The following is a 10,874-nucleotide window of genomic DNA, read 5'->3' on the forward strand; positions in this document are numbered from 1 at the left end:
TTTTGTTATGTAGTGAAGGGAAAAACAAGCCTTAGCCAAGTGGTCACTTCCAGTTGCATCATGCATATTATTATGTTATAAATTCTTAGCTTTAACAAAGCATACAATCTACATAAGTAAATCATTGGCTAGGGCCGACATTGTGTGCGTGTATGTATGAGGAAGGGAGGGACGACCTGGGCAACTACGAAGGACCCTATCTCCAAAGGGACCCCCTGGATCCAGAGCACCAGGCTTGTGGCCTGATGGTTCAGCTTGGGGACTTTGCTTGCAACTGTATACTCTGCACACTGATACTATTGAAATCTATGACACCCCCCCCCCATTCACATGACTGAATTTTACCCGTGAAGCTCTATCCGTGTGTTGGGTGGATTTACCAGCCTGAACATTATGCCGGGAGTTTGACTCTTAGTATTATAATTATTTATGATGCTAAGTGTCCCTGCTGTCCAGTGACATAGTGTCCTGTAGTGAATATAGTAAGGCAATGAATAGCTATAATGCTAGGAATCCCAGAATAAACTTGGTTGTGTAAACGTGGGGTTATTTTTATTTTGTTGTGTTCTATGTAGTGGTAATGGAGATAGCCACGATGTGGATGTACTTTACTATCTGAGACTTGTATATTGTGCATTATTGATACTAGTGGTATATATATATTATATGTTTTGTTGAGTAGTTGTGTGTATAGTGGTAACATTTATTTATTTTTTTAATCTTTTTTGTTCCTGTGAGCTTTTAAGACCCTACCCTGGAAGTGCATCATTGTCTTCATAATTCACTCAATATAATATTGTTATTGGTATGTTAGCATTTGGGGCCCTGCTTTTAATTTTACCTAGGGCTACACTTTTGTCTAACACTGGCCCTGCTTGTGATTCTAGTTCCAGTACACCCACATAACCTATATTGGATATATGATCCCTTATTTGTTAGGTAATATTACAGTTTGTAGTGAGAGATGGCACACATCCTTTGGCCTTTGGCATGGTATCTACACTCTTATCTGTTAAGAAATACAAAAATGTGGTAATTTTTTTTCTTAAAGGGTTGTCAGGGACTATTATATTGATTGCTGTGGCCTCGTCACAACTTACTAAGCACAGAGCCGTTCATTGTATAGAATCTGTGCTTGGAATTGCAGCTCAGGCCCATTCATTTGAATGTGTCTAAGCTAAAGCATGTCCATATGACCAATGAACATGATGCCAATAAGCTGAGAAGTGAAAGTGGAGCTTAATATAAAAGTTCCAAAAAAATAACTTTTGGGTCAGGGCCCCATAGGTCAGAAATGCCACGATTTAAACACGGAGGAAACGCCACGGGAAAAATCACGTCATTTTACAATAGCTGCAAAGTGGATGGGATTCATGCAATTCCCACGCCCACTTTGCAGTAAAAACCACAACGCGGACACGCTGCGATTTCCAAAACCAGCGCACTTTTAGAAACTGCAGCATGTCAATTATATCTACGGAAATGCCGATGGCTTCCCCGTAGATATAATTGTAACAGAAAGTCCACGGAGGAAAACTCTGTGAACTTTCTATTTAAAGCACTGTGGGAAGAACCGCAATGCGTTCCTGCTGCGGTTTATCCTGCAGCGCTTTATAACTGTGAATTGTCCTGTTAGGCCTTAGCCGTAGGCTGAGGTCCAGTTCTGATACGGCTGCTTTTTTTTTGTTGTTGTTGCAGATTAACTTTTTTTTTTTCTTCGTCATAACCAGGAGACAGAAAAAAGCATCATTGTGGGTCCATAGCCTTGGTTGTACTTGGTGTATTGTGTACTACTTGAGATTACAGCCAGGTGTTGAAATCTATACAATTTAGTACTATGCTATACTAAACAAACAATGTAGTTGGGACATTTGGTACACAGCCAAAAATTTTTCACTGTGCAGCCAAATGTACTTCAAATAAAATGAAACTGTTGACATTGACTAATATTATTCATATTGGCTGGGCCACTGAACTCCTGAGAAAGCGAGGAATGGTAAATAGGCTTAAATTGGTTCCATTAGAGAAATGACATTTTCTGCTTCATTAAATGAAGGACACAGAGAATATTACACATAACTAAACATCACACATACCTCAAAAAGCAGGAATAATAGGAAAAAATATAGTAACACATATGATAAATATATGCTATGTAAATTATAAACGTATGCAATTCCTCTACAGTTTATCACATATTAGAAGACTTCCACTAAAAATTCACTCGGATAAGACTCAGTAGCAGTTTTATTCAGGCTCATGCTGACTAGACAAAATCCTTACTTGAGTTCCTCTGATGTCTAAACATAGTTCTTATACTGTAGCTGGTATTAGGCTATGTTCACATCTATAGCGGGTTCAGACTCTGTTGCAGTCTCCAAATGAAAATCAGACTTTTTCCTCCACCGGTTACAGTTACAAAGTGATGGAAACACTACACACGTGCCATTTGCGGTCCGACTAGCCATTGTTCTGGCTCTGCCTCTGACTTACCAGAACAGCAGTTAGGTGATGCTAGTGTACCTAGTGTAGCATTAGAAAGTAGTAAAGAATGATCCCACATAGAACTCAGGACTGGTTCACATCTGCGTTCGGTATTCTGTTTGTGGAGTCCGCTTGGGGACCCCCCCAAAAGGAATAGTGCATGCATTAAAAAGCGGTGAGCAATGAAAGCACACGGACACCATAGACTATAATGGAGTCTGTGTTTTCCGCGCAGTGTCTGCACGAATCATGCCTAGACAAAAGAACTTCAAGCAGCACTTTTATCTCTGCATGATTTCTGCGACCACTGCACGGAAAACATTATAGTCTATGGGATTCATGTGCTTTTATTGCTCACTGCTTTTTAATGTGTTCAGTATTTTCTTCAGGGGGGAGTCCTCAAATGGATTCCCAGAATGGAATACCGAACGTAGATGTGAACCAGGCCTCAAATAGCTACTGTATGTGTGTCCTAGCCTACAACCTTTTGCACAAGGAGTGACTGATATGGGGTGTTTGTGGCATGTTTAAGAAATATTTTGCCACAGTCAATTTATTTTTCACCATTTGAAGAATTTTCTGAGTATAAAATTAAGATAATCCTTTAATAGTCCCACATTGGGGAAATTTCAGCGTGTTACAGCAGCATAGTAATACAGATACAGGATAATACAGAGTAATATATTACAGACGTAGACACAGATAAGCTGAGAAGAGAAGATATACTAGGAGTCCCTGGCAGCTAAGGAAAAACAGAAGAGAAAGAGGAAGACCTCATGGTCATCGTCATAATCATTTAGTTCTCTGTGCGGAGTGATCTTCGTTTGGTCTGATGTAGATTATACAGCCTGGTCACGGTTGGAAGGAAGGACCTGCGATAGCGCTCCTTCTCACACTTGGGGTGAAGCAGACGGTCGCTTACAATGCTGCCAAGTCCCATCAGGGTCCCATACATGGGGTGGGATTTGTTCTCCCGCATGGAGGTCACCACAGACAGTATCCTTCTGTCACCCACCACCTGTACTGGGTCCAAGGGGCTCCCCAGGACAGAGCTGGCCCTCCTGATCAGCCTGTCAAGTCTATTTCTGTCCCTGGTTGATATACTGCTTCCCCAGCAGGCCACACCGAAAAAGATGGCAGAGGCAACCACAGAGTTGAAGAAGGCCCTAAGAAGTGTCCCCCGGACTCCGAAGGCCCTCAGCCTCCTGAGCAGGTAGAGTCTGCTGTGGCCCTTTTTGTGCAGCGCCTCCAGGTGATCAGCCCAGTCTAGTTTATTGTTGAGGAGCACGCCCAGGTACTTATAGGTCCTGACTATCTCAATACATGTTCCTTGGATCTCCACCGGGGTCGGAGCACCTCTCCTTTTACTAAAGTCCACCACCATCTCCTTGGTCTTCCCAGCATTAATCCTGAGCTGGTTCTGCTGGCACCATTCAACAAAATCCCGGTTTAAGTCTCTGTATTCCCTATCGTCGCCATCAGTGATAAGGCCGACTATAGTAGAGTCATCGGAGTACTTCTGTAAGTAACAGCTGGATGAGTTGTGCCTGAAGTCAGCAGTGTACAGTGTGAAGAGGAATGGGGCAAGAACTGTACCTTGTGGTGCCCCCGTACTACAGATCACAGTGTCGGACACACAGTCCTGGGCTCTCACATACTGAGGGCGGTTTGTCAGGTAGTCTAGGATCCAGTTGGACAGGTGATGGTCCACACCACCAAGGTTCAGCTTCTCCCTCAGTAGCCCTGGCTGAATGGTGTTGAAAGCACTAGAGAAATCAAAGAACATTATTCTCACAGTGTTCCCGGGTTTCACCAGGTGAGAGAGAGCTCTATGAAGAAGGTGGATGATGGCATCATCTACCCCAATGCCTGGCCGGTAGGCAAACTGGAGGGGGTCCAGAGCGGAGCTCACTAGGGGGCGTAGGTGTGTCAGGACCAGTCTCTCTAGGACCTTCATCAGGTGTGATGTCAGTGCTACTGGTCGGTAGTCATTGTAGCCCATCGGGTTGGGTTTCTTTGGGACTGATACCATGCAAGATGTTTTCCACAGTTGAGGTACTACTCCCAGCTTCAGGCTCATATTGTACATGTGTGTAATAATGCCACCCAGCTGGTCACTGCACATTTTAAGAAACTCTTGCGCTTATACCATCAGGTCCCCCCGCTTTGTTTGCTCTAATATTCTTCATTTCCTTACACACCTGAGACTCCTGCAGGATCAGATAGTCAGATTGCAGTTGACCTCAGTTCGGTGGGGGTTGGGTTTTGGTGTGTGAGGAGAGGGGGCTTGGCTGACATGCTGGTGGAGGGAGCATTTGCTTGGAGTCGAATCTATTGAAGAATAGATTAAGCTCGTTAAGCCACTTCCTGTCCCCTACTGTTCGATGCCATGTCTTTTCCTTGTGTCCTGAAATTGCCTTAAGGCTGTCCCACACCTCAGAGATTCTACCCTCCCCCATCTGTAGCTCCATCTTCCGCCTGTAGTTGGCTTTCCCTTCTCTGATCAATTGTCTTAGCTGTTTCTGAACCGCCCCCAGGCCATTTTTGTCCCCAGACCTAAAAATTCTCTTTTTTTCCTTGAGGAGAGTTTTAATCTCAGAGTTGATCCATGGTTTGTTATTGGAGAAACACCTCACCTTTCTAGTTGGTACCGTGCTGTCCACGCAGAAATTAATGTAGTCCGTTATGCAATGTGTGAGTCCCTCAATGTCCTCTGGAAATGAGTCTTGAAACACTTCCCATAAAGTTATATCAAAGCAGTCCCTTAGAGACTCGACACTTCCCTCTGACCAAATCTTCACTGTACGGGTAACTGCCGGTTCTCTGCGCACCAGTGGAATGTATGTGGGTCGCAGATGTACCAGGTTGTGATCTGATCTGCCTAGGGGTGGTAGGGCAGATGAGTTATATGCATCCCTCACATTAGCAAAGAGCAAGTCCAGTGTTTTGTTGTCCCTTGTATGGCAGGTTACATACTGTGTGAAGCCTGGTAGAGTGGATGCTGAGACATGGTTGAAGTCTCCAGACACTAGGAGCAGGGCATGGGGGTGAGATGATTGCAGCTCACTCACAACAGCATGGAGGACTTCACAGGCAGCGTCAGCTTTAGCAGAGGGGGGGACATATGCAGCTAGTACGATAACATGTGATAGTTCCCTTGGCAGGTAAAAAGGTCTCATGCTCATGGCTAGCAGTTCAATATCCTTTCCACACAATTGTTTCTTAACCACAATATGTCCTGGATTACACCATCTCTCATTGACAAATATTGCAATCCCTCCGCCTATTCGCTTACCGCTCTCCAGTGTTCTGTCCGCCCGAAGAAGTTTGAAGCCCTCCACGGAGGCAAGTATGTCCGGAGTGATTTCAGTAAGCCAAGTCTCTGTAAACAGCATCATACTGCACTCACGAAACTCCTGTTGATGTCTGGTCAGTGCTGTCAGTTCATCCATCTTATTCACAATTGATCTCACATTCCCCATAATGATGGACGGGATCACATGCTTTTTGCGTTTTTTTCCTTCGCGTCTCAGTATGCCGGCTCGTTTTCCGCGTTTTCTAAGTTTCCTTATTAGTTCGTGGGGGATGGTAAGAGCTTGCTTGCCCTGTAGCTTGTCCTGCAGCATGCTTCTAAGATGTAATAGTGTCTCCTTAGTGTAAATCAGTCTTCCTTGTCTGTGTGGAGGCATGCTTCAGACAAAAAGGCTCAAAAAGGATTTCTTTATAAGAGTTTCTGCATCAAATTCCAGCCCATGGTAAGTTCTTATACTAATACTCCTTATAGTAATAGAAAAAAGTGAAGAAAAAAGGACGGGATAGAGAAAGATCAGTTTAGTTTTCAGCAGCTGTAAACACATGCAGCCACACACTAGGCAGGCGCAAAAAAAAACCAAAAAAAAAAACCTGTAAATTGTAATGTAAGGCGAGAATAGTTTAACCATCTTGTATTGCAATAAATGCATAGAATGAAATAACGAATACTCTGGGTTCCCACTCACCATTCTCACTAGTGCTTGCATCATAATGCCTATCATCCTCTGTCTGTGTCTGTACATTTTTGCAAGGAAATTTTCTTACATCTGTCATCAGTTTTTTCTCAGATTTTGGAGAGGTTTCCTTTCTTAAAAAACAGCAACATTGCAATTACTATGGAACACTTCACATAACTCAACATTATATAAAGAGATAATACAGATTCTTGAGTTGCACTTTTTTGTGGCCAAAAAGTCTGTTCAGCAAATTCTCAGCTGTTTTTAGTTCTAATAACTAACTGAAGAGGCAAGTGCAACCACTACTCAGGCTACCAGATTCAGGCTAAGGGTCAGTGCACTTTGAGCTTTTTGTTGCTGATTTTGACGCTGAATCTGCCTCAAAATCAGCCTCCAAAAAAAAGCCTCCTAAGGCTAAGGTCCCACGGCCGTATCCACAGCACTAAAGCACTGCGGGAAGAACCGCTGCGTGAACGCATTGCGCTTCTTTCCGCAGCGCTTTTAAGAGAAAGTTCAGAGTTTTCATCTGCGGACTTTCTCTTAACATATCTATGGGAAAGCCGCCGGTGTTTCCGTAGATATAATTGACATGCTGCAAATTGCTCATGGAGTTCTATTGGGAGGCTTTTTTTGAAGGCTGATTTTGAGGCGGATTCAACCTCAAAATCAGCGCCAAAAAACTCTGTGTGCACTGACCCTAAGGCCCCATGATGCGGAAATGCAGTTTATTTGTTGCAGATGTGTTATTTTTTTTTTTGAGCCAAACCCACGAATGCATTTAACAGAATTGAAATGTCTAAGTGCTTCCTTCCTTTATACTTTTCAAGCCACTCCTGACTTTAACTCAAAAGACTGCTGCAAAAACGGCAACAAAAAATGCTGTGTTTCCTCAATGTGAGTCAGGAACGTTTTAATAAATTGGGGGCCGTGTGCAAACTTTTTGAAAGTGGGCCCCCCAATAATCCCCCGCATAACTTACTTTCCCCCCTCAACCACCAATGTCACATAAAAAATAAAAAATGAATACTCACTGAATTGCACTCCCATGGACCTGCAGGCTCCAACTGCAATGTTCGGCAATCTTTGCGCTTCCCTGTCCCCGCCACAAATATTATCAGTGAAGGCTGAATGATGGAGTATGAAGCTGATAGCTCCGTGTTCCACTACAGTATTCAACCTCTATCTGTGTCATGGACACAGATTGAGGTGAAATCACTGCCTGACGCCTGAAACAGCGGGACAGCACCTGAAAATTGTGACTGTCTCGCTTGACCTTAGGCAGCTGAGGGGGGCCCCTGTAACCATAGGGCCCGGTGCGGCTGCAGTGTTACAACCATAGTTAAAGTGGCTCTGACGTGGCTTTAGCCTCATACATACGATTAGTAATGTTTCTGAATGGTGTCCATGGATTTTTAGAAACCTTGTTCAACACTATAGTAAAATTGTAAAGAACTGCTTTGTATAAACCTGTTCTAGAATTACTATTATAGAGGCGTATTTTGGTTAGCAATTTCTATGTGTGTTTATGAAAAAACGCAATAAGAACAGCATGTGTGCATCTAGTCTTTTGTCGGTAATAAGACAACTTCAATTTATAATCTATTTGTGGTTTTTACTGCCTTATTTTTGTTAAAATATCAATTTTAACAAAAATGGCAACCAATCCCATTGTTATCATTGGTGCTGTTTTTCAAGAAAAAATATATATATGAAGCAGAAAATATAATGAATTTGCACAGTATGCTTCTTCTTGCTGCTTGGAAACACTAGTGTTGTAGCTAGCCTTCAAATATGTTCTTCATATAGTTACAGAAGCTTCTTAAATTACAAGAATCAAATCTTACAAAGTTTATCTGGCCATACATGAGATAGCCGTTAGTTGTGATTGGCTGACTACTCTATCTAATGTGTATGGGGGTCTTTCCCAATGTCTCCCAGAGAAGGATTGGGTGTCTCTTATTTTAGATTTCAGGCTTACTATTTTTTTTTTTACATTTTTAAATCAGATCTTATTTATTGAACACATTTTAATGAAAAGACATTAAAGGTACAACTAGTACAAAACAGGGTAAATGACATATCTAAAAATAAGATGCAATAAAAAGAATAATTAAAAAGGAAGAAAATCACCATATTCCTTCCCCACTTCCCTCCAGAGAGTTAACACATCATCCGCTTAGGGTTGGTTCATATCTGCGTTGGTATTCTGTCCGGGGGAGTCCATATGGGGACCCCCCAATGGAATACCAAACACAGTTGCAAGTGCTGTGCAGTAAAAGCACACGGATCCCCATAGATTATAATGGTGTCTGTGTGCTTGCCACCAGATCTCCACACAGAACATGTGGACAGGAAAATAGTTCACAATCTACTTTCCTGTCCACATGACTCGTGCAGCCAGGGCATGGTGAGCACATGGACCCCATTATAGTCTATGGAGTCCATGTGCTTTCACTGCACAGCACTTGCAATTGCATTTGGTATTCCATTCGGGGGAATCCCCATGCAGACTCCCCCAGACGGAATACTAACACAGATGTGAACAAAGGGTAAGTCAATCCCAAATTACTGAAAGACTATGAATGACCTGCACATTTAGGAGATTCCAGAGAGAAACCCTGAACACCAGTTTTGTTGCATACAAGGCATGAAAAGTCACAAGTTTTTTTTAACATGCACATGATTTTTCTGTGAAAAAAGTGGGGCTTTTATCACTTTTGCACTGCTCATCACTTTCAAAATAAGTGGGTATAACGGGGTAGCAATCTAAAGCAGGCCTTGGAGGGGAAACCTTGGCCCATCAGATTTACTGTAACTCATTATTGGCATAGATTACATTTCTGGTGCACAGAACCTTCCTGTATAATTTAGAGGCTGAATCTTCTTAATACTTCTGGCACTAAAAGCAATAGTTTTAATAAATCAGCCACAGTGGATATATTACATTAAACATAACATTTATTCAGTACCATAACAGGTGTAATAAAAGGGGTAAAAGAATAGATAAAATAGGCCTAGACATACAGCATGAGATACAAACTGAATTGTACCCTAGTCAAGTCCAGGTACTTGTCATTGAGTTAGGTACAATTCAGTTTATACCTGATGCTGTATGTCTAGGCCTGTTTTATGTTTAATGTAATACATCCATACTGGCTGAATAGCTGTGATATCATTGGACTGGTATTTCTTGTGCTGACATTACTTGTCTTAATAAATCAGCCCCATAGTGACACCCCAATCCATGGTGTTTTATCTCTGGCCTCTGTCTGTAAAATGTCTCCATACTTACTTACACAGGGCACAGGAACGAATGATTATGTAAATATTCCTTCACCCAATAATGTATAAAAGGTTATTTACAATATGAGCATACTTCATGTAAAGTGAATAATATACATAGTAATATAGTAGTATAGTAATATACATACCTACACTTAGGTGGTAGAAATTCTGTTCGTTCTTCATTTCTGTCACCTGGGCAAAAATACAAATAGATGTAACCATCATGTAAAAAAAGATGCATGCCCACTTTCTGGTTTTACAGTTTGCTCTTGGTGGCTGCAATCATGGAGGACAGTCAGATGAGTTATAGTAGCGGGAGATGATGGAGGGCTTTGTAAGGATGGGAGATGTGAGGAGGTATAAGAAGATTGATCAGAAAGGTGACAAGTTGTGGACAGTCTTGTATGTCATTGTTAATATTTTAAACTATTTTAACATTCTGAGATGACCAAATTTTGGGATTCCTAACCCAAGAGAAAATATATGGAAGGACATATTCTTAGCCTATGTTTACACGAACATCATAATCTGCTGTGTGACGGACGTTTTTTATGTAAATGGGGGATATTCACATGACCAATATTTAGGCAGTCTGTTGTAACAGACCTTCAAAATATGGGTCATGCTCCATATTCTTTCTTCAATTTTTGTTTTTATGGCTACCTCCTTACATGAAAATGATGAGCCGTGAATAAGGCTGTCGCTTGGGTGTGAAACGGTCATGAAAAATGGACGTAATTCACAGCCGTTTTCACCATCGGTCGTCTGAATGAACTTAAGTCTTCAGACAATACATTGATATACAGTACTACTGTGTAGGCTTAAGGAAGGAGACATGGCTGGCAAAGAGCATCTGTGGAAAATTGTGGTCTATGCTACTGTGGGACTGGTTTCGTATTTGGAATAATATATTATTTTTGGAAAAATTTTAGATATAGCTAGTTATAAAGCATTCAAATGTGTATGTCCTGCAGGCTTAGACAGTACGCAGAACTGGAAGAGCAGGTCCTCATTTGTAAAATCAAGTGGCCCCAGGGCAACCGGCCTCTAACTACTTGACAGCCTTCCCCTGGGGAAACCTTTATTTTATCAGTGCATAGTACATGAGGCACTAAG

The sequence above is a fragment of the Leptodactylus fuscus genome, chromosome 2 (genome assembly GCF_031893055.1).
Source record: "Leptodactylus fuscus isolate aLepFus1 chromosome 2, aLepFus1.hap2, whole genome shotgun sequence".
In the NCBI taxonomy this organism is placed as follows: Eukaryota; Metazoa; Chordata; class Amphibia; order Anura; family Leptodactylidae; genus Leptodactylus; species Leptodactylus fuscus.